The sequence below is a fragment of the Priapulus caudatus genome, unplaced genomic scaffold (assembly GCF_000485595.1).
Source record: "Priapulus caudatus unplaced genomic scaffold, Priapulus_caudatus-5.0.1 Scaffold2111, whole genome shotgun sequence".
NCBI lineage: Eukaryota > Metazoa > Priapulida > Priapulimorpha > Priapulimorphida > Priapulidae > Priapulus > Priapulus caudatus.
The window spans coordinates 31,902-35,438 of record NW_014579172.1 but is presented as its reverse complement, the minus strand read 5'-3'; positions in this window follow the sequence as shown (position 1 = coordinate 35,438).

Below are 3,537 nucleotides of genomic sequence, written 5' to 3'. Positions count from 1 at the left end.
ACGTGTGTAGTGTGTGTGTGTGTGTGTGTGTGTGTGTGTGTGTGTGTGTGTGTGTGTGTGTGTGTGTGTGTGTGTGTGTGTGTGTGTGTGTGTGTGTGTGTGTGTGTGTGTGTGTGTGTGTGTGTGTGTGTTTATTCGTGTGTGTGTGTGCGTGTGTATGTACACGTATAATACTAGGTTAAGCCTAATGACTTATAAACACCGCTGTTTCTACGCTTGTTAGAAATCCCTCGACAGCACGAGAAGCCGTTACTTTCATCAGAGACCTTCGGTATCTCCTGCCGAAGTTTTTGTAGAATTCCACTAGATGGCGTTGCGAAACTGAACGACGTATTACGCAAAATAGGATCCGCCATGCGCAAAGACGTGAATCTATCTACCTCGGTACTATCAATCTACCTCGGTACTATCTATCTACCTCGGTACTATCTATATACCTCGGTACTATCTAACTACCTCGGTACTATCTATCTACCTCGGTACTATCTATCTACCTCGGTACTATCTATCTACCTCGGTACTATCTATCTACCTCGTTAGTATCTATCTACCTCGGTACTATCTATCTGCCTGTCTGTCTGGCTGTCTGTCTGTTTGTCTGTTTGACTGTCTGTCTATCTGTCTGTCCGTCCGTCCGTCCGTCCGTCCGTCCGTCCGTCCGTCCGTCCGTCCGTCCGTCCGTCCGTCCGTCCGTCCGTCCGTCCGTCCGTCCGTCCGTCCGTCTATCTATCTATCTATCTATCTATCTATCTATCTATCTATCTATCTATCTGTAAACCATCGAGCCTCGCGCATACGTGCGACACACACACACACACACACACACACACACACACACACACACGCCCTTCATCGCCCCAGCGGAGGGCGAGCGCCGCTGCGTGTGGGCACGGCGGTTCGAGACTATACGATAGGGAATCCATACGACGCGGACGACTGCTGGCGCGTACGACAACCGAATGAATGTCAGGCGCAATTACGGCAACTCGCTATCAAAACACTATGAAAACACGCTTGTTTATCCGCCGCGCTAAAAGAAACGCTATTATGCCATGTTTGCTGCGTATACTGCGCAGATCCCCCCTCCCGGCAGGTGGCGGGCCACGCGCATGCGCGCGCGCGGTGACAGCGAAATCAATGCTCGACCCGCTCGCTTACATTGCGCACGTAGGTCAGAGGTCATGTTATAACTGGACCGAATCCTGAGATTCGCGATATCACGCGGGTTGAAACAAATGAGTGCAATACGTGCGCGATGTACTTCGTCACCAAAACTATCATGTTTCATGCTTACGATTTATAACTATTCAGCTATTATCGTTGTTATTTGTCGTGTTTTATCAAATTTACGTCTTATACATTAACGACCGATAGCTATTCCAATTAAAGGTTTAACAAACATCTTTAACACTAGGTTATGTCTCATACATTACGACTGTTAGCTACTTTGACTAACGGTTTAATAATAGCTTTTAACACTAATATTTCGACAAATTTAAACGCGAATAATATTGTTGGACGAGGAACAAAAGATCACTGAAACATGCAAGAGGTGATTTACCCATATTCAAACCAAGCTCAAACTAGTTCAACCTAAGCTAATGTTTCGGGTTTGGTTTCGAACACGCTTCATGTACAATGGCATGGCAGTGTATAATAGTCTCTAGCATAGACCCGTGCGAGTAAAATATTTACGGCGTATAATTCTAGATTTTATCTCAAAGATCAAAAATATACAGCAGAGCACCCGCGCCTCGCTCTCTATCTATCTATCTATCTATCTATCTATCTATCTATCTATCTATCTATCTATCTATCTATCTATCTATCTATCTATCTATCTATCTATACACACACACATACACACACGGACACACACACACACACGGACACACACGCGTTCATGCCACTGTTTGCAGTTGCGATGGTTTTCCTCAGAGATTCAATGATGATGATTGTACGGTTAGGATTATGGCCGGGTAAAAACCGAGCGGTCTATAGCTTATAGCTTTTAGCGAATTTCGTGCAAATGGGGTAGAGGTGGGTAGGGACGGTGGTTGATATATGGCATTTATTCCGAGATAAATACTTTTGACATTTTCTGTATTTTTTCTATTTTTCTATTTTATATGTATTATTTCTATTCGACTACTGTAGCTAGGCTGCCCGATTTATTTTGGATGTTTAAAAATACAAGTTGATAAAAAAAAAGTTTGTGACTACGCTTTCAGGATAAGACACGAGCTAGTAAAAATAGGATATAGCCTCTCTGAATTTATTCAGGCTTGTATTTCCAAAAAGCGACTATATATTATATATATATTTCAGACACTTTACCTTTTTGGAATAGCTTTTGGGTACCGCCCTCCCAATCCACCTTTAGGTTACTCTGCAGCTTATGAGATGTTCTGTGGGACTTGGAGGGAGACGCAGAGAGGATTATATGAAGTAAAGAACATTTTACATTACTTAGAATTACTTACTGTTTATGTTTTTATATTGCGTTTATCTATTAATCCACGGAAAACGCAAATGGGTCCATATTGAAAGCCGGAGGACTGTGTCATAAATATGCAATAACCCTACTCGTTACTATCGGGAAACTACTTATATTCTTTATAATTTTTTCAAGATATAATACTTTGATATATAATCTCGATGGTCATGTTAAAAGCATTGAGCAGAAATTTTTGATCGAGGAAAATTCGAACAAAAGACGAAGACAAAGGGAAACCGCCGCATTAAACTATCCCCGTCCCTACACGCACACGCGCTAAACCACGCGCCGAGTTTCACCGGCACTATTATACATCGTGACAATGAGCGTGCATGTAGAACGATTTTATCCTCGTCGCTGCCAATAAAAACATGAAACGAACAAGTGAACAGCGCTACAGTAGCTCGTTCCGCGCGTCTGCTCGATAGAATTTGACATTAATGTGACGCCGAAACTAAAGCTATGCGGCCAGGCGGTTTAGGCTTTGTACACACGCGCTCACGCACGCACGCACGCACGCACGCACGCACGCACGTACATACGCACGCGCGTACAAACCTACACGCATGCATGCACGCATTCATGCACGCACGCACATGTCATACGCGCACACAAACCCACACGTACACACGTTTTATCCTTATTTTTAAAACATTTACAGAACGAACACGTTTTCCTATGTGTGCGTTGTCGATGGCTACAGCAAACATGTCATGTATCTGTGACAATAGACTTTCCCCTATTCGTTACGTACAACGAAGCAAGTTCTCGTACATATAATACCGACGGATCAAACGACGTTGGATCAGTCAAGGTATTGGCTGTTTTAAACAGGTGATGCGTGCGTGATGAAATCTTACGATAAAATGTCAAGCCATGAAACGCTTCGTTTTCGTGTTGTATTGGACATTTGGGTCTTTTTTTATTAATGAAATGTACACGAACGAGTCGGAACAATTTAAATGTCACAGCATGCTGAGCCCGATTGATTATTATCAAACCTGTTGGTCTTACGCCTTAATTTCACAATTTTAATTAAT